Below are 21,104 nucleotides of genomic sequence, written 5' to 3' on the forward strand. Positions count from 1 at the left end.
ATTGTTGCCTCATTATAAGTTCATGGCCATTTTCTTCATTCCTGTAGTGTGATACTTCCCTTATAAAACATTGCATTCCATTGAACACTAATTTTGAGGAGCACCTTCTAAGGACAAGGCATTATGAGCACAGGAAAAGCTACCGTTTTTTGAGCACCTACCATGTGCTTATCTCTTTGCAAACAAGATGCTATGTTTTTCCTACCACAGTTCTACAGGATAATAACCTTAAAAATAGCATACAGAGTGAGGTAAGCCAGAAAGAGAAAAACAAATATCATGTATTAACATATGTATTAATATACGGAATCTAGAAAAACATTACAGATGAACCTATTTGCTGGGCAGGAATAGAGACACAGAGAACACATATGAGGATGTGGTGGGGGAGGTGAGGAGGTAGAGCTAGTGGGAAGTTTCTGTATAGCACAAGAATCTCAACTCAGCGCTCTGTGATGATCCAGAGGGTTGGGTGGGAGGGAGACTCAAGAGGAAGGGGATATGTGTATACATATGGCTGATTCACTTTGTTGAACAGCAGAAACTAACACTATATTGTAAAGCAATTATACTCCAATTAAAAAAATGTGGTGGTGTTCAGTTGTTAAGTCATGTCAGACTCTTTTTGACCCTATGGTCTATAGCACACCAGACTCCCCTGCCATCCACTATCTCTCAGAGTTTGCTCAAACTCATGTCCATTGAGTCAGTGATGCCATCCCACCATCTCATCCTCTATTGCCCCTTTCTCCTTCTGCCCTCAATCTTTCCCAGGATCTTTTCCAATGAGTCGGCTCTTCACATTGGGTGGCCAAAATATTGGAACTTCAGCTTCAGCATCAGTCCTTTCATTGAATATTCAGGGTTGATTTCCTGTAGGATTGATTGGTTTGATCTCCTTGCAGTCCAAGAGTATTCTCTAGCACCACGATTCGAAAGCATCAATTCTTCAGCACTTAGCCTTCTTTATGGTTCAGCTCTCACATCCATACATGAGTAATAGAAAAGTCACAACTTTGACTGTATGGCCCTTTGTTGGCAAAGTGATGTCTCTGTTTTTAATATGCTGACTAGGTTTGTCTTAGCTTTCCTTCAAAGGAGCAAGAGTCTTAATTTCATGGCTGCAGTCACCATCTACAGTGATTTTGGAGCCCAGGAAAATAAAATGTTTCACTGATTCTACTTTTTTCCCCTTCTACTTGCCATGGAGTGATAGCAAGTAGATCTTAGATCTCAGATGCCATGATCTTAGTTTTTTGAATGTTGAGTTTTAAGCCAGTTTTTTTCACCTCCTCTTACAGCCTCATCAAGAGGCTCTTAAAATAGTTTCTCTTCATTTTCTGCCATTAAAGTGGTATCATATGCATATCTGAGATTATTGATATTTCTCCCAACAATCATCATTCCAGTTTGTGATTCATCCAGGATGGCATTTCTCATGATGTACTCTGCGAAGAGTTAAATAAGCAACGTTACAATATACAGCCTTGTCATACTCCTTTCCCAATTTTGAACTAGTACATTGTTCTATGTCTGGTTCTTATTTTGCTTCTTAACATGCACACAGGCTTCTCAGGGGACAGTTAAGGTGGTCTGGTACTCCCATTTCTTTAAGGATTTTCTTAAAAACTCTGTTAGCCTTTGTCCTGCTTCATTTTGTACTCCAAGGTCAAACTTGTCTGTTATTCCAGGTATCTCTTGACTTCCTGCTTTTGCATTTCAATCCCTTATGATGAAAAGGACATCATTTTTGGTTTTAGTTCTAGAAGATATTGTAGGTCTTCATAGACCCAGTCAACTTCTGCTTCTTCGGCATCAGTGGGGCATAGGCAGCTTACTGCAGTGTTGAATGGTTTGCCTTGGAAACAAACTGAGATCATTCTGTCATTTTTGAGGTTGCACCCAAGCACTGTATTTCAGATTCTTTTATTGACTGTGAGGGCTGCTCCATTTCTTCTAAGGGATTCTTTCCCATAGTAGTAACTATAATGGTCATCTGAGTTAAATTTTCCCATTTCTGTCCATTTTAATTCACTGATTTCTAAGATGTTGATCAATGTTCACCCTTGACATCTCCTGATTGATCACATTCAATTTATCTTGATTCATGGACCTAACATTCCAAGTTCCCATGCAATATTGTTCTTTACAGTGTTGGACTTTCACCACCAGACACATCTAAAACTGGACGTCATTTCCGCTTTGGCCCAGCTGCTTCATTCTTTCTGGAGCTCTTAGTAACTGCCCTCTACTCTTCCCCAATAGCATACTGGACACCTTCAGACCCGGGGGCTCATCTTCTGGTGTCATATCTTTTTGCCTTTTCATACTGTTCATGGGATTCTGGCAAGAATACTGGAGTAAGTTGCCATTTCCTCCTCCAGTGGACCACATCTTGTCAGAATTCTCCATGATGATGATCCACCCATCTTGAGTCACCCTACATAGCATGGCTCATAGCTTCATTGAGTTATACAAGCCCCTTTGCCACAACAAGGCTATGATCAAGGAATAGGAATTAAAAAAAAATAGCTAACATTTATTGGGTGCTTGTTCATTCAATGTACATTGATCTAAATACTTTACATATACTATTTAATTCTCACAATTCCATTGGTAAGATAAATGCTCTATTATCATCTTTGTTTTATAGGAAAAGATACTTAGACATAAACAAGTAAAGTAATTTGAACCCAGGAGTCTCTCATGTTATTTTCAATGGAAAGATGAAAAATCTAAGATTCCCAGTGATCAACTTTACAAAGATCTTATGGAAGATGAGTGACATGTTGAGTTATGTGATCTGAAGCTCCTGATTTTAACCACCAGGCTATACTCCCTCCTTGTTTCTAAAAACTTTCCAAGACATTATAGAAACAAACTATAAGGTCAGGCAGATTATGATAAGGACAAAATAAAGACGTAAGTCAAGAACTATGGGAGTACTGAGCAAGCAGTGATTAACTATACCTGTGGCATCAGAGACAACATTTCAGAGGAAGAGGCATTTGTATCAGGTCTGGAAGATGAGCAGGATTTCTGCTGATTTAGAAGAAACACAAGAGATAATTCAGGCGAAGGTGGTAGCTAACTACATGAAAAAAAACCCTACCGCTCATTTCCCAGGGTGATGAGTTTAATGCTCATTTACTTTTTCCTCTTTATTACTTATAATCCCACTCTGAAAATAAATTAAGGCTCTAGAAAGCCTTTTGCAGTATTTTACAATTGTCACACATACATTAGAAGCTTGTTTTAAAATTCTAAATGAATGAAAGTCTTTAAACATTATTGGATCACTTGCAAATTGTATTTGGGTATCAGGAAGAACTGAGTCTTACTGGCTTTGGAGCTAAGCTAGAGTGAAACTCAGGGAAGGTTCAGGCCATGCTGAGCTGAACACAACAGGCTCTGCGCCATGCTGTGCCCCTGCCAATTGCCTACCTACGCAGAGCTTACAGACACAAGAATTTGCCTGACTTGTCTTTCTTGGAGCTATCTCAATTTTGATAGAATCGAGTAACTAGCAGTATTTTTGAAGAGATATTTTTTCAGAACAACAGTGAATCAGCACAACAACCAGAATAACAGTCAATGATTTTGCATTCCCCATTCAAATTTCAGTCTGTAATCTGAATGGGGAGGTAATGGGAGTGGGAAGACTGCTCTTGCCTTTTATCAATGTGTTTGTTACCAGCTGGCCATGCAGCCTTAGAGAAATGACACAGTGTCATTCTCTATTTTCTTTCCTGTAGAATAGGAAGGGATGTCAGTAACTACCTGCTATAGTTCTTATTAGGATTAAATGTATTAATATATAGAAGCACCTGAAATGATATCTGTACTTGATGATTGGTTAACCTTTGCTACTTTGGATATAACCTTGGATAAATCACTTCGTCGTACTCAGCGAGTACTTTTTTGAACAGGGGTCTTGGAACTGCATTTTTGTGCATGACAGTTTGCTATCACACATTGAGCTCCTAAGTGCCTGGTGTTGAGTCTTACTGGCTTTCAGGCTGACTAGATGAAACTCAGAGAAGTCTTAAGCCATGCTGAGCAGAATCTGTAGCCATGCTGTGCCCGTGACAGTTGTCTACCTATGCATAGCTTACAGACACGGGAATCTCCTCATGTATCTTTTCCTGTTTTATCTCTGATCTAACAACAGGCCTGCCAGGTTCTGCTTACTATTCCCCTTTCACAGGTGAAGTCAGTCATTTGCCTAAGGCATAGGACTTGGAGTGGAGGAATATAGATTCTTAATTCTAAAAGTCATATTCTTTGTGGCCAATTGCTGAAAGGTCAGAATGGGGGAAGGGAAGACCAGAAAAGATTATCTAAGACCAGCATCATGTTTTTGTACTGCTGAAATAATGAGAGATTTAATTAAAGGATGAGAAAATGAACCAATTAGAGCTCCTATTTAAAAAAAATAATGTTTATGTATTTGGCTGCTCTGGGTCTTTGTTGTGGCATTCAGGGTCTAGCTCCCTAATCAGGGATCAAACCTGGGCCCCTGCATTGGGAGCTTGGAGTCTTAGCCATTGGACCACCAGGGAAGTCCCTCAATTAGAGCTTCTTGACAGGACTATCATGTGAGTAGTGGTTTCTGGCGACTCAAGATTTAATGCATGCTGCCTCTGAAACATAGCTGTTCTTATCGCCACTGGTCATAATTCTAGCTTGGTATCCCTTAGGAAGTTGAGATTCGTGGCATCAGTTAATAAACGAAAAGTACGTAAGAGAACAAATGTCTTTTTTGGCCTCACTTCCTATTTGCCAGGGGTGTACCATTTAACTGAATTTTGTTGCTGTGAATTATATTAACTATACCTGTTGTTCTGTTCCCATCTCTTTCTAAATAATATACCACAGGAACATTTAGTTAAGGAAGGTCAGGATTGTTTATTCCACATGGCTTTAGCAAATTATTTGTTAAATGAGAGGGGTTTTTTACATGTTCACATTCTACCTTCTTTATCTGTCTCTCATGCATGATCAACATGCTCCATCCCATTTATTTATCTTTGTGTGTGATTTACCTAATTACTTTTCTCGCTCCATTGTCTAATCACTGAAAATGCTGGTCACTGGAACAGGTCTACCTTACAGCATCTGTTGCTACTTATGGGTAATTGAGGAATCAGGACTGCCTTGCAGTTTTATTCATTAGGAAGCCACTGAGGTTATCAGGGAGCAAGGTCCTATGATGCTGTTGTGTGTGTGGCTGAAATTTGTCAGTGCATCTTCTTGTTGAGCAGATGGCATCCAAATATCCTAGGCTACCTGGGAACCAAGCCTGGGAAAAGACCTGGTAGAGATTAAAGAATAGTCCCTCCCCATGTTCACCGTAGGGCTTCTCTGATGGCGCAGTGGTAAAGAATCCACCTCCAATGAGGGAGATGCGGGTTCAATCCCTGGGTCAGGAAGATCCCCTGGAGGAGGAAACACTCCAGTATTCTTGCCTGGAGAATCCCACGGGCAGAGAAGCCTAGTGGGCTACAGTCTATAGGGTCACAAAGAGCTGGACATGAGTGCGCATGCATGTCCACTGTACAGAACAGTCTTCTCCCTGTGCTTCTTACTTGAGCTTTGACTTTCTGCAGTTGGCAATGGTGGTGCTCTTCTGGTTTGACAACAGCAGAAATTGACTCTCAGCGGGGTTGAGTGACTTACCTGAGCTCCTGTATCTGGCACAGGAGAGCCCACGGCTTTGCAAGTGCTCAGCCCCTTGCTCCTCCATTGCCTCTACTTGACCATGACGGAGACTTTGCTCTTGGCCGTCATCTCTGGGGGCAGATGGCAGAAGTCAGCTTGAACAGGCAAGTTATTCCCACATCAAAACTTGTTCAGATTCAGAGTATCAGTTTTACCCTAATAGTCACAAAACTTGAAACACCTTCTTGCTTTAAACAGTTTTAAAGTCCATGGCTTTAAACAAAACTTATAGGTCTTTAGCTCCAAAATTTGTAATTCTTGCCTTCACTTCTCTTTTTTCTTTCTTTTTTAATTGAAATGTGCTTGATTTACAATGTTGTGTTACGTTCAAGTGTACAGCAAAATGATTCATTTATACATATATATATATTCTTTTTTCAGATTCTTTTCCTTTATATGTTATTACAAGATACTGAGTACAGTTCTCTGTGCTATACGGTAGGCCTTGTTGGTTACCTATTTTATATATAGTGGTGTGTATCTGTTGATTCTAAACTCCTAATTTATCTCTTTCCCACTCCCTTCCACTTTGGTAACCATAAATTCATTTATCTGTGTCTGTGAGTCTGTTTTTGTTTTGTAAATAAGTTCATTTGTATCATTTTTTTAGATTCACATTTAAGTTATATCATGATCTCTGTCTTTGTCTGATTTGCCACTTGATATGATAATCTTCCTTCCTTTTCAACTGGCCAGTAAATGTCTCCACTTGCTCATCTAGAAGATTTTTTTTTTAAGGATCTCAAATATTTATTGCATATTTATTATGTTCCAGGTACTTCACCAATTTTATCTTATGTAATCCTCATAATAACTCTGATTAGGCACTATTCAGTTCAGTTGCTCAGTCATGTCCAACTCTTTGCAACACCATGGACTGCAGCACGCCAGGCTTCCCTGTCCATCACCATCATGAATGTTGAGTTTAGTTTTAGGCACCATTATCATCTACATTTTGGAACTGAATTATGGAGAACCTGAGGAGTTGAGATTTGAATCCAGGCAGGCTCACTCTAGAGCCCATTCTCTTAGTCACTGTGGATTGTGCAACTTTTGAGGAATTAAAGAAGGAAAATGTACTTTTGGCTATTTCAGACACCAAGAGTCGTTTTGTTGTTAAGGGGAAGAAATATCCGGGACTTAAGTAAATCAAGGAAGATGCATGAGAAGAGAACACACCTTTAAGACCAAGGTTTCTAACCAGAATTCTCCCTTACTTTTTCTATTTCTCATTGTATCTTAAATTCTGGGTCTGAGAGGTAAACCATCAGATCTTAGGATCTGGTCCCTGGAGCACTTGGAGAAGGAAATGGCAACCCACTCCAGCATTCTTGCCTGGAGAATCCCATGGACAGAGGAGCATGGTGGGCTACAGTCCATGTGGTCACAGAGTTGAGTAACACTCCCCTGGAGCACTTCCTTCCTCTAATTTTGATCCTTGCTCTCCATGCCACAGCGCCATTTGTTTGCTCAAGACCCTTGACGTCCTAGGAGGTATTTTAAACTCAAGATAGGTAAAACCTTGATTCCCATTTCTGTCCGCCAAACGTTTCATTTCCCCAAAGATACCCATCTCCTTAAAATATATCACCATCTATTAGGTTATGCAAATCCTCAAACTCTCTTTCTTGATTCTTCTTTTTCCCTAACCTCATGCCAAATCCATCATCAGTCCTATATTTTCTGTGTTGAAAATATATTTGGAATTTGACCACTTCTATCCGTTGCCACCGACAGCATTCAATTCTCAGCGGCTATCAGCTCTCCCTTGGCTGGTTACCAGAGTCCTCCTGGGTCTGCTTGCATCTGCTCGTGCCCCTTCACTCTCTCTTCCTAGTCAAAGAGCCAGAATAAATCATTTAAAAGTAGAATTGGGATCTCTTTACTTCCTTAGTTAAAACCCTTCAGGGGCTTCTAAGTGAAATCACTTGGAATAAATCAACAGTAAGACAAATATCATATGATGTCACTTATATGTGGAATCCACTTTTCAAAAAATTATATAAATGAACTTATTTACAAAACAGAAACAGACACACAGATTTTGGTAACACACTTAATGATTACCAAAGAGGGAAGTCAGGGGAGGACTAAATTAGGAACTCGGAATTAACATACACACACAAATATATAGAAAATAGGTAACCAATAAAAACCTACTGTATAGCACAGGGCATTCTATTCAACAGTCTGAAAAACCTATATGGGAAAGAATCTGAAAAATAATGGAATGAATATATATAACTAAATCACTGCACTCTATACCTGGAACTAAGACACCATTGTAAGTCAACTATACTCCAATAATAATTTTTTTAAAAAGAATAAAATTGAAATATCTTACCACACTCTAGACGAATCTCGGGGAGCTGGCCCTTACCTGCACTGATCTTCCAGCTCACTCTGCAGCCTCACTCTCATCCTTATGCATTTTCTTTTTGCTTCTCAAACAGGCCAGACATTTGAGTCTTGACATTCTTTCTCCCCTTCTCAGCTAGTTCTCAGTATGTTTTAGATCACCACTCAGATTTTACCTCATCAGAGAAGCTTTTCCTGATCCATGCTCCCCCCAACACTCTCAATTTAATCACCCTGTTTAAAATTCTCACTAAATCATTATTTTTTAACTTTATGTCTTGCTAGACTCTAAGCTCCATAAAACCAGGAACTTGCTTTCCTGTTCACTGCTATGAGGCTGTCACTTAGAATCATGCTGGGCACATTGAGACATTCAGTAAATATCCATGAACTGAATGTAGGCATGAAAGCCATTGCTTCTTGACTCACATTGCTTCATAAAATAAATTTCTAGATTTAGAAATGACCTTGAAATGTTTTATAATTGTTGCTAACACAATTATTTGTAAAAAGCAATTCATTTTAGTATTCTCAGTGAAGACAACTATTTAACTGTTGATATTTTGTTGTTAGCAAGTTATATTAAGAAGGGCAGAACCTGACTGCCCTTGGGGTTCATCTAGAGAGAACTGACAGGAAGAATCAGTCATGGGCTGAGCTGATCAAGTAGGTTCTGTAACTAGACTGGATAGTTGACAGTTGCTTTCTGTGTGGCTTTTATGCCCAAAATTCTTCACAAAGTGACTTCAAGATTCCTGTATTATGGTAGCATCAGGAAGTAAACCATTTCCTGTGAAAGTATTAGTCGCTCAGTTGGGTTCAACTCTTTACGACCCCACGGACTGTAGTCTGCCAGGCCCCTCTGTCTATGGAATTCTCCAAGCCAGAACACTAGAGTGGGTAGCCATTCCCTTCTTCAGGGAATCTTCCTGATCCAGGGATTGAACTCTGGTCTGCTGCATTGCAGGCAGATTCTTTACCATCTGAGCCACCAAGAAAGCTCCCTCATCTTCCTAGATGAGATGCTCTTAAGAACACACACACATACACACACACACACACATATACAACGAGAAGCATAACAGACAACTAAATAGCAGAAATGGACTGAGGTCCAGAGATTTGAGCCTAACCATGTGTGACCTTGAACGGAGGCAGTCCAAGGGCAGCATTTGAGAACGTGGGCTGGGCTGCCTTTCTGAGCACATTTGAATCCTGTGGCTCAGACAGTAAAGTGTCTGTCTACAATGCGGGAGACCCAGGTTTGATCCCTGGGTCAGAAAGATCCCCTGAAGAAGGAAATGGCAACGCACTCCAGTACTATTGCCTGGAAAATCCCATGGACAGAGGAGCCTGGTAGGCTATAGTCCATGGGGTCTCAAAGAGTCGGACGTGACTTCACTTCTGCTACTGTTTTCCTGTGCAGTTCTGAAAAATTCATCTTTCCTGAGCTATTTTGTGAATTAAATGAGGTAGTGTACTTAAAGCACTAAGAATGGTGCCAGGGGTATAAATTATTCCCTAAGTGATATCTTAAAATTACTATTCTCGGTTAATCCCTTACCTTCTCTGAACACGTGAGTCCTTATCTGTAAGTAAGTTGTATATAGTCATTCTTATTTCACAGAGTATTTGAGCTATGAAACATGAAAGGAAAAGCACATTATTAATACATCATTAGGAAATTAATGTATCTTTTTTCCCTACATATTTAATTAGATCTTCACAAGCACCCAGTGAGAATAACTAATTTATCGTCCTTATTTCCTGATGAGGATACTGAGATTCCATAAAAAATCCAAAGTCATTTGGTCGGAACTGAGATCTATGACTCTGAGCCTTTGATCGTGTACTGCACAGAGCAAGAAAGAACTGCCAAGGCTACCTGGTGGCTCAGATGGTGAGGAGCCACCTGCAGTGCAGGAGACCCTGGTTTGATCCCCGGGTTGGGCAGATCCCCTGCAGAAGGGACTGGTTGCCCACTCCAGTATTCTTTCCTGGAGAATTCCATGGACAGAGAGAGGAGCCTGTTGGGCTACAGTCCACGGAGTCACAAAGAGTCGAACACGGCTGAGTGACACTTTCCCTTTCACACAGAGCAAGAAAGAACTGGCCAGGAGACCTTCAAACAGAAGGTGTCTCATAGTCTTATCTTATCTAATCCCACCTGTGTTTTGAAATTGCTGAGAAGGTGGTTATTCTCTTGTTCAGCTGGGGTAAGGTACACAACGGCTCCTTTGTTCTAAAACTTCCTGTATAGCTAGGGCTCTGAAGCATTCTACAGGCACTCTGCTGAGCTTGAGGCTCTCCTTAAAGATAGATCCCAAATATTCTGAAAAGTGTGCTCTTCATTTTCTTCAAAGTCTGATTCTCTTAGAACCACTCTCTCCCACTCTCAAGCTGTCTGATCTGGGCTATTTCCACATAGTGTTGAACTTGGGGATTTTGCTCCAAATAACTAGACACTTTCTGCCCTCAAGCTAGCCCATATTTGATTCCTCACCCGCAGATTCACTGTCTTCCTCCTCGTGTCATGTCTCCTGGCTCACTAGTCATTTCTAGCTGTAGCTTATCTGTACCAAGCTTGTGTTATTTCCTGTGAGTCAACCATCTTACGATGGGAGAATTAACTCTCTTAAATCTCCATATTCAGCATGAGTATTTAGCTTTTCTTTTGCCTCCAAAAGAATCACACCTTTGCTTGATGCAAGGAACTCAAGAAAGATGAGGACTGCTAACTTGCCCCTCCACAAAGGATGTTCTAGATAGACAATACAATGAGAAGTTAATTTACCATTCTATTCCCATCACTCCTCCATTCCCTTCCTTATTTCCTAATCTAGCCTTGTCTGGCTTTGATTTAATACTTTAAATCTACTTGTCAAATATTTGGCATTACAGGGAGTTTCATAAGCTATTAATCCCACATATAACTACTAAGTCCAATACATTTGTGAGAAAAATATTACTCAAAATTTTAAAATTACCTTAAATTCCACCTTTTAAAACTTAAGCATTTGAGATTTTCCTGGTGGTTCAGTGGCTCAGATTCTGTGCCCCTGACACAAAGGGCCCTGGTTCCATCTCTGGTCAGCGAATTAGATCCCACAACTAAAGATTCTGAGTGCTGCAACTTAAGACCCAGGGCAGCCAAATAAATAAATGAATGATGTCCTTTATGAAAAATAAAATAAACCTCAAGCCCTTGGGTACAGTATATACAATGTATTTTCTGTGGCATTTTGGTTCAGGAAAGCATGTCTAAAAATTGCCTCACGCAGGATTTAGTGAAACCCAGATGGTGAGTCAGTGTTTTGTGCGTGAAATCATCCAGGTTCAACAACTGCTTTCCACTGTGCTTGCTACTTCCTGTCCAAACCAATGGGCCTCAGATTTCCTCAGGGGACTGTCAACCCCAGAAGGCAACATTCCCAGATCCCAGTTTGCTTTTTTCTTCTTCAGACTTTCAAATTCCTTCTGGACATCATTCTGTGTCCCCAGTTAGAATTTAGGAACGTTGGGCGCACTTCTCTTAGACATCCACGCTTGGCAACTCAGGCTCTGACTTTTCTGCCGTTCCTTCTGTGACTTCCCATCTCCACCAGGCACTCTGGCTTCATGTTTTGGTTCAGAGGTAAATCAAGGAAGCAGCCTGTCTCCACTCACCTTGGGCACCGCTGGATCCATGGGTGGGCTCCATGCTTTTCCTGAACCGGAAACCTAGGGCTCCTATGGCAATTCTGGAAAAATACTGTCATCTTGGTCCCTGGATGAGTTAAAGATTTAAGGTTGTTCCTTGTGTTTCTTCCCCTTCTGCGACCCTAGTTGTAACACTACAGATTTCCATGAGCTGACTCACAATATTTCTTTTAGCATTCAGGGGGACCTGCCTCTATTCTCGGAATAACGTCTTCATCTCTTCTTAAGCAGCCCATATGTTCCTGCTGAAAAGAGCAGCAGAAAGCTGCAAGCCCTTGTATCTGACGGGGAACAGGAATTTGGAGCATAAGTACTATGAGCCAAGTCTGAGCAAACTGTTAGGCAATGACGCCAGGCCAGTTTGGGGTTGACATCATATAGCACTGGAGATCAAAATCAGAAGAGATACAAGCACAGACTTGTTTTTAATTCAATTGCTTGAGGACAGAGTCTCAGCCATCTAGGTGCTATTCATGAAAACAGGAAAATACAAGAGAGAAGCCAGGGGAGCTGAGGACAGACTGGAGAGTGAGAGTCTTTTGATACTGACAACAGTGTTTTGAACCAGATTTGCTCTTTTCATATGCAAATACACGGTCTTCCTTGCTCCAGAGCACAATCAAAGAGCATTTCTCTCAAGAGCACCATTGTTCCAGGCAGAGGTTCCTCTCTTCTTTCTCTATAGATTCTTCAGTGATACTTAAATTAAGAACTAGAATTGAGTGGTTAGTTTGTTTTAGTATAATATTCCCAACTGTAGAAGTGAATTTCATCTTCTTGGCCATTTTTTTGTTCAAGCTAATATGTTTTTATTTAATGCACAGATACACATAGTGTATGGTGGTATATTTTTATGTTGTTCTCTTACAGTGTAAAAGTAACAGATTTGATTTCAGGATCTATTTCTCAACAATCTGAATCTGGCTTTTGTTTAATAGATAAGTGAGTCGGTTGTAACATAGTTTAGAAGCTACACTCAAATCTCAGTGTAGCAAGAATTCTGAGACAAAATTTCTATAACAAAATCTCTTCAATTCCCTCATGCGAATTATTACCTGTATTCCTCAATAACTCTGTCATCTGCTTCCTAGTGCCTAATATGGCATTAGTCTCATAGTTTCCTCAAGTTTTATTTGGATTCTACTGTCAGAGTGTTGGTTGTCTTAAAATTCTCATTACAAAGCTAAATCACCAACGAACAGAGAACCAGACAGAACAGAATGATGTCATTAACAAACAATTAACTCAGGTTACTGAGCTATGGGTAAAAAATTAATAAATAAATAATGAGCCTTCATGATCAACAAATCTGACTGATTAGTCAAAAATGTGGATACAGAACTGATGGAACCATGAAATGTCAATAGGCACGTTATTGTCCTGGACTCCAGCTAACACAAGCAAAGTTTAAGTCCAATGCCGCTTGCTACATAATAAGCGTACAATAAATTGTGTTTTTTGCCCGCCACCCTCATCATCTCTGTATGCTTCCTTTATTGTCTTAATTGAGAAAAACCTTAAAATTTGTAATATATCAGCATTTTCTTTGGTTGCCCTGCTTGGCTAGGGAGATCTTAGTTTCTGACTAGGGTTCACACCATGCCCCCTGCAGTGGAAGTGCCAAATCCTAACCGCTGGACAGCCAAGGAATTCCCTATATTAGCATTTTATTGATGTAGTATAGGGGCAAAAATTCTAGGATTATTTCAGTATGTCTAAGGAATCTTTTCATGAGGATGCCTTTATTTGTTAGTTTATTTATTTAGTTTGTGTGTGTGTATTGATTCCTTGGATTGATTTCTTATCTTTCAACCTTAAACACTGAGCTGCTTTTTTGCCCTCTAACTTTCTAGAAACCTAATATTAATATTGTTAGTTCAAGTTACATGGGTATAATTATCCTCCCTTGAGAGTGAGATCCTAATTTTCAATTAGGAACATTAATATTTTGAACTCAGTATCCTAAAAGACAAAGGAAAAGAAAACTAGGTGGTGGTGGGGGGGAAGGGGGAAGAAAAATAAGTCCACATTTTCTAACCTAGCAATCCAATTTTTACACAGTCCTTTAATTTTCCCAACAAATATTTCTTATGTAGGTAGCTATGTGTAGTTCACATACTCTTTAGGGAAGTGTGTGTAAATTAAAATCTCCCACACTGCAGTTAAGGGGAAAAGTGCACATTTTTGTTTTACTTCTATGAAGACTTAAAAAGATACTTTCTTAACTGACGGGAGATGCTGTGGTTTGTTAAGAGAGATGTATTCCTGACCCCAGTAGTCCCAAGTCTAATAAATATACAAGTGATGATTTTGATAACCTCATCTTTCAGAGTGATGAGAGAAACATAGGTTAGCAAAGACATCATCTGAAATAGAAGAGAAGAGAAAACACACAGGAGACATTTGAGAAAGCAGAAGAGCACACAAATAAGAAAAACAATACCAAATGAGAAAAGTTACAAAGTAGGCTCGATCAGTTGAAAATAAACTAAAAGGAACAGTGAGGGCAAGATGTGGTGCTAGGCTCAATGAATTACAGATTCTTCAAGATTCTACAGGAAATAACAGAATAAACATGGAAGAATATTATTAATGAGCATAAATCAACTTAGCATGATATAGAGCCATGGTTTTCGAGGAGTAGCCTTAAAAACATATTCCTAAGTGAATAGTGTGTTCCCAACACATGTTCCTGGTATGGATATTACTATGAGTTGGCCTTCTGCGATGGCTCAGCAGTGAAGAATCCACCTGCAATACAGGAGACACAAGAGAGGCGGGTTCAGTCCCTGGGTCTGGAAGATCCTCTGGAGGAGGAAATGGCAACCCACTCCAATATCCTTGCCTGGGAACTCCCAGGAACAGAGGAGCCTGGCGAGCTATAGTCCATGGGGTCACAGAGCTGGACACAGCTGAGCGAGACACACACACTCGGCGCTGTACTTTCTGCCATCTTGCAGCAGACAATTGGTTATCATGGAATGCAGTGACCTAGGAACAAGCCAGTGTTGTCTTCTGAATCCACTCAGGAGATCTGGACCACAGATTTACATCCTAGTCTTCAGAAAATTGTTGTCTTAAAATTCCTGAGAGGAAGGAAGAATAAAGAACAGAAATGCAGAAGAAACTAAGAACAGGAAAGCATATTGTACTGGCTAAGTCATAAGAGGGGCTATTAAGCTTTTAAAATGTTACAGATCTCTCTTAATGTATGATGCAAATTGATTTAATCTAGAGGGACTCACTGGCATGGAATGGTAACTGTGAAACCAAAGTCCAGTGATTTATTGGACTGGAAACATATCCCAAGGTGGCATATCAGTTGATAGATAAATGGCATTTAATTTTCTGGACTACAAGGAACAAGGATATATATATATGTGACATTTTTGAGAAAGTTGACCAAACTCTTAAGAATCTGAGAAGTAAACACAACACTGCCTTCTCGGCAGCAAGAGGCTTACTCACAGCCTTAGGGAAATGATCGATTCTCTTTAGGATGGGAAAATACAAATAGTGCTATTGGTGGAGCCTGGAGCTAGATGGTTATTCCCCTAGATCCTTGTTTGGATAAGGCCACTTTTCTCTTCAAGATGCCCCCTATCCTCCATACCCTGGTTTTGTTTTGTTTTGGGGTTTTTTTTTTTTTTTTTTGGTCCCTTGAGGGAAAAGGGACAAAACGAAGGGTCTCTTCCTTTTTCCCTATAAAGAGTCAGGAGAGGGGGGCAGTGTATAAGAAATGAGCTTTCATCAGAGAAGAAGATTTGTTTCGGGTTTGAGCTGTAATATTTATTTTTAATTGCAAGAAAAAGAAGCTTTATAAGCATTCAGTCTTCCTTTCTTGATGAAGGAATACAGAGAACAGAGGAGCAGGTCTTCCCATGACCCCTTGGGACATCTCAGTTATTAAGACAATGCCTCCCTGTGGACCAGCTGTCTCTAAGTAAAGGGACACTAACCTCCCAGACAAATCCATGCTTAGAGTATTTGTTTACCATTTACATGTAGTACGTTTGAGGACAGACAGAAAATAAATAAAACTTTTCTGCTTTTTTTGGCTTCTTATTTGGAAGTGCCTCATCAGAGGGGAAATGAACAAGTATAAAATGCACATCTGGTTTCACAGAAGGCAATATACTCATGATAACTATGATTTCTGAAAATAACAGATAATCCAGTAAGGAGTGTACATTTTATTTTGTGTTTATCTATATGGAAACAAGAAGGTACCAAAATATCACAGATATATATTTAATAAAATAAATGTATTAACAAAAGAATGAGGTTATATCAAATCAGAACCAACTTGGAATATCTTGAGAATTTAATTACTATAAGAATACTGAGTAGATACAATCCATTTTTGTGTCAGCATATAACTATGTTCATATTAATCTTGGTAGCTCAGCTGGGCTTCCCTGGTGGCGCAGCTGGTAAACAATCCACCTGCAATGTGGGAGACCTGGGTTCGACCCCTGGGTTGGGAAGATCCCCTGGAGAAGGGAACGGCTACCCACTCCAGTATTCTTGCCTGGAAGTTCCACAGACTGTACAATCCATGGGGTCACAAAGAGTCTATATTCATATTAATCTTAATTAAAAAGGACCTATTATGTGCCTAGCATTCTACATATATTACATCATATAATCTTTACAACAAATCTTTGAAATCTGTCCTTTGACTTCTGTTTTACAGATGAGACAATAGAGGCTGAAAGAGAGTAATGTATCCAAAGTCACGTAATTCCTTAGGCCAGATCCTGGTTCAAATACAATTTTATCCTGAGTTTAAAAAACAAACAAACACGTCTTTATTCTCTATTTGCTCTCCTGTGTGGTTTCTTCTCGTAGCCTAAGCTTCCTTTGGCTAATTTAAGAACAGAATTGTAGAGCTGTGTGAACTCTTGTCAAAGTCCACTCCTCTGCTTGTGGCTGTTGCTTTTTTCTAGAGGGCAAAGGATAAACTCTGCTTGATGCTTACCATTGCTTAACATCTGCTTAACACTGAATGGCAAGAAGAGAGATGAAATGAAATGGGGCAAGAAAAATGACCTGGCTTCACAGAAGAAAGTTCTTAAGGGGAAAGAGACAGTTGCTGGGAGTTGACCTTGAACTGCCACTGCCCTTGTGAAAGCCTGTGGCAGGCGCCTCTGATTACCCAGTGCAAGTCTGAGGACAACTAGGATTTGGCCAGTGCTGCTGAATTCAAAGGCACCTGAATTGACAATTGTGTTCTACTTCAAATGGATAATTTCTGGGACTGAGTTCTCTGAGACAAGAGTCAGGAGACATTTTTCAGCTTCCAGCCCATGTTGGCTAGAATGATAGAACAGATATAGTGACTCAACAGACTTGACGTGACTTAAAAATGATGACTGCATGAAACAAAAGTGCATATTTTATAAAAACACACACACACAAACAAACAGTATTTTGGGGTGGACAGACTATTAACCCAATGAGAACCCAGAAACCCCTGCCCTTTAGCTTCTGGATTCTTGGCTAGTAGAGAAATCATAGGAGCAATAGATGACCTGAACTTTCTCCCTAAGAACCTAAGCAGTAGCTTAAGCATGTAGACTGGAGTTGGAAACTTCTAGTCCTTAGGCCAAATTTAGTCACAGATCTATGAATTTAACTTACACAGTGACTGGAATTTCAAGCTTTGGACAAACCCTTAAATGAAGCCTCAGTGGGCTTTTATTTCTTCAGGCAATGGATTTGGATGGGCTGCCCGGCTTTTGACACAGCAGAGGTTTCCTGTTGCTCAGTGCCAGCCCTCTCCAAAGATACTGACATGCCCTTTGTTTTTATCACACCACCTCTACTTTCATGCATCGGAGAAGGAAATGCAACCCACTCCAGTGTTCTTGCCTGGAGACTCCCAGGGACGGGGGAGCCTGGTGGGCTGCCGTCTATGGGGTCGCACAGAGTCGGACACGACTGAAGCGACTTAGCAGCAGCAGCTACTGAGGATTCCCTTCCAGCAGAGTGAGAGCTGTCTGGGCCCTGTACAGATCTGGGCTGGAGACGCCTGTGAGCATCTCACTCGCCAGCACTGACAGTGTGAAGTGCAGCCTCACGTGGCCAGTTACTATAGACAAGTTAACAGGAGTAGTCACTCGTAGTTCTTTTATTTATTTTCTAAAGAAAAGTTTAAAAGTGTAAGTTTTTAAAAAAAAATAATCATTGTTTTCATATTATGATTTTTGCTCCCTTTACTTTAAAAAATAAAGTTAATTCAGTGGACATAAGCACATTTGAATCCCCAACTATCAACACCTTGTATATTTTAAATATTGTGGACTATGAGAATGCTTTTAAATAGTCTGGACCAAAACAAAGCCAGTAAAAAGGTAGAAATAAAAGTAAAAATCTAATGATGAATGAATGATGGCAGAGAGGTATTTACTTGTTGCTACCCTTTGGTTCAAGAATTCTTGTATAAAACCAAACAAATGAAGTGAAACTCCAGAGTGTTCTTTGAGTCCCGTGAATCAAGGAAGGCCATTTACGCAGGTCACTCCCTCCTAGAGGAGAGTTTTGTGTGGGTAATGGGTAGTATGCTAAGTGTGGCTGGAAAATTAATATGACATTTTTTGATTCTAAAACCAGATTTTGCAGGCTTCTTTAGTGGATACTGAAAAGTTACTAGGCAGATAATTCTTTACAGTGATCCAATGAGTTACACCTCCATGAAGCAATTCAATCGCTCATCATTTATCACCCCGCCTGTGGGACAGTTTCAGTATGTATAGATCCATAGCGTGTATGGGTTTCACTTTGTGAAATGCAGTGACTCATGTGCTGGTTTAGTACTTACAAAGAAATATGGGGCCTAGTGAGAGCTTTTAAGGAGTGGTCTGAATGTAACTGAGTCAATAAAAACCATTTTACAGAAGAATAAAATACTAAGTATTGGTAAATATTGGTATCGATATTTGTCAATGTTAGTATAATGATATTAGTAAACTTTATTTCATATAGAAAAGTCCATTCATAAAAGGGACCTAATTTATTCCTTACCTCCACCCCAAGAAATAGATGAAGAAACTGAGCCTCTAAGATTTTGTGACTTAATGGCATATAAGTAGAAAATGAGGAATTTGGGAATACAGCTCAGGAATTCTAACTGATCTCAGGGTCTTTCCCTGATAACTTGCCTCATAAGATTAGGGAACAGTAAAATCTCTGGTCTGTTGGGAAGGAAAAGATATGAGCAGTCAAGATGTAACTTTTAGTTGTTGTTTGCTAGACCATACTTTAGATTTAAAATATAAAGAAATACAAAGTGCCATTAAGATTATTTTCACTTCATCAGTATTGGGGATCTGACAATTGGGTTTGACAATTCTGTCAAATTGGGTTCAACAGAACATTTAATGGAGATTGTCTTTGTTTTTCTTTAAGAGTAAGTCTGAGAGGTTCTCTGATAAAATTGAGAACAGTCTGTCACTTCTGAGAACTAACCACATCCCACAATCAAGTCTGATAAAAAATCAGAAAAGAAGTAACTTACTTTGAGAAAATGTGGTAAGTCCATAAGGTAGAGATAAAGCTACCAGCAGGACTTGGACACAATGCATGTGTTTGGAACAAACTGGCTCCAACTTCAAAATCCTTGGACAGATATATGTCAGTATCAGTAAATGAAGAGAGAACTGTACACGGTGAGCAGAAAGCCAAGAGAATGAGTGATAAATATTCATTAGGCAAGTAGAGGAAATGATCAAAATAACCACCAAAGAACAGTAAAGTTTAAATCTATCTTTTTTTTTTCCTTCCGGTGATATGTTGACATTATTGAAACCTTGCATCAGTATTTTCTAAAACTAGATCTCTTCGGTTAGACAATAAAGAATTATGGCAGTCACTCTCCCAAAAAGAGGTCCCATTGTGTGAGAAAGGAATTCAGTATGCCAAGAAAAGAAGTGGAACTGTCGGGGTATGATGTAAACAAACTACGAGAGAGTTCTAGGGTTGCAAATGTGAGTGCTTAATGTTTCTAAGCCTCCAATTCTTAGTACATAAAACTTAAAGAATAGTTCAAAGCATCATTTTGAGAAATAAAGAGATAATTGGCAAAAGGACTCAAAATTAGCGATGGCTAGGTAAACTGTTGCTACTATTTTCCACACATGCTTTCCTAAGCTATCTTGTATGGTTTGAGGCTATAGTTTAAATAAGGAAAAAAGAAATAACAAAAATACCGTGCAGGATTTAAAAGATCTCAAGGTTTATCAAGAAGTTCAGAAGTTAAATAATTTGCCTAGCATTGCTTAGCTAGTAGAACTAGCTGAAAACCACCTCTGTTTCATTGCAAAACTGCTGCTTTTTTCCTCTGTCCCAGTCTGCTTCTGTAAATGAGCTAATTTGTAAACAAAGAAAAGGTGATAATTACATTTATAATTTCCTTTGCTTTCAAGTTTAAGCCCTAGTACCTCTGGCCTAGGGGCTGAAGGTCTTGTGTACTGCTGAAGAGAAATAATATATTTTAAATACTTGTGTCCTTCCCTCTTTTTTTTCTTGCAACGGGCAGAGGTGTGAGGTGTGGATAGTATAGAGCTCAGCACACATTCACCGTGAATCCAGGGCTGGGGGCCACTTCAGTCCCAAGCCCAGCGTCAGCCCGCCCCCAGCCACCAACACAACCTAATTTCAACCTTCTTATCTAGTGAAGGGGTGGTTCGGATGGTAAAGAATCTGCCTGCAATGTGGGAGAGCCAGGGTTGGATCCCTAGGTGGGGAAGATCCCTTAGACAAGGGAATAGCTACCCACTCCAGTGTTCTCGCTTGGAGACTTCCTTGGACAGAGGAGCCTAGAGGACCAAGGTCTGTGAGGTGGCAGAGAGTCCAACAGGACTGAGTGAGTGACACTTTCTCTAGAGGGGACACTTTGCATGATACTTCACGATCCAAATGCAGGTAGTAAAATTACTATTTCAAAGCCAGGAAGGGAAACACCTGAGGAGATAATGGATTTGCTGAAAAGGAATATGTTTTGGATTTTTCTTCCCCAAATTGTGGGAATGATATGTGGGTGGAGAAAATATTCAAGTAAATATGGTATGGTGAGGAGCCTCTGTAATTTGAGCCTCCTATCTCCAGGGAAAGGTCTTTCTGGGTCTGTGGCCCCCCGGGCAAGAATTAACCCATCCTTTTTCCACTTTTCTGCCTCCCAGGCCTGGCTAGAATCTGGACAAAGGAGCTTTTAACCCCTCCTCTTTCTTCCTCCTCTGCCCTTTGCCTCAGCTTGTGAGCAGCTGAAAGGCAACCACCCAGCCCTGCATCGGTAGGACTGTAAGGGTGAACGGATAGTGAATAGA

General features: G+C 40.0%; 1 protein-coding gene across 6 annotated transcripts in view; it reads left to right on the forward strand.

Moving 5' to 3' along the window:
• The window catches only part of INPP4B (inositol polyphosphate-4-phosphatase type II B), an 885,859-nt gene that overhangs the window by 455,171 nt on the left and 409,584 nt on the right, over positions 1–21,104 (forward strand). The window lies entirely within an intron of this gene.

This window comes from Cervus canadensis, chromosome 1, assembly GCF_019320065.1.
Source record: "Cervus canadensis isolate Bull #8, Minnesota chromosome 1, ASM1932006v1, whole genome shotgun sequence".
Taxonomy (NCBI): Eukaryota; Metazoa; Chordata; class Mammalia; order Artiodactyla; family Cervidae; genus Cervus; species Cervus canadensis.